Source organism: Arachis duranensis, chromosome 3 (genome assembly GCF_000817695.3).
Source record: "Arachis duranensis cultivar V14167 chromosome 3, aradu.V14167.gnm2.J7QH, whole genome shotgun sequence".
In the NCBI taxonomy this organism is placed as follows: Eukaryota; Viridiplantae; Streptophyta; class Magnoliopsida; order Fabales; family Fabaceae; genus Arachis; species Arachis duranensis.
The window spans coordinates 44,283,573-44,284,202 of record NC_029774.3 but is presented as its reverse complement, the minus strand read 5'-3'; positions in this window follow the sequence as shown (position 1 = coordinate 44,284,202).

Sequence of the window (630 nt, the reverse complement as noted above, 5' to 3'; positions counted from 1 at the left end):
TTTTCATACAAAATAAATATAAATTTAATACAAATTTTTATCTAATTTATATTCGAATATATATATAATATTTCAAAAAATAAACAAATTCATCGTATTATCAAACTAAAAGAAAAGTACTATAAACAAGCAAGTCAATATAATTCAAAATATAAACAAAATGTATTGATCATCAACTATAATTCCTAGTATATTGTTCAACCATGCTAAAACTATCAGCTATAGTCTTCAGTGTCATCTTCATCCTCATCATCATCATAGTCCTCATCCGAAGACATTGAAGGTGGCGGCGGTGGCGGTGGTAGTGGAACTGCACTAGAACTACTTGACGCTCTAACCTTCTCATAATAGCTAACATAAGCCTCATTCCATCTCTTCTGTTTCAGCTTTTCCTTCTTGGCCTTTCGAAGTGTCCATTTCAACTTTTTTAACTTCTTTTGAGTCTTTTTCAAAGGAGCCAAGCGTGTATCTAACAACTTACTAATACGATCATCTGTTTGTTGAGTAACACGCTGAAAAAGCTCTTCATTGAGATTATGAATCCGTTCTTGCAAATCAAGAACAGAATTTTGATTTCTTGGTGCTCTTCCAGATACAGAATTGGCAGAAGTGGTTCCAGACTTGATAGAG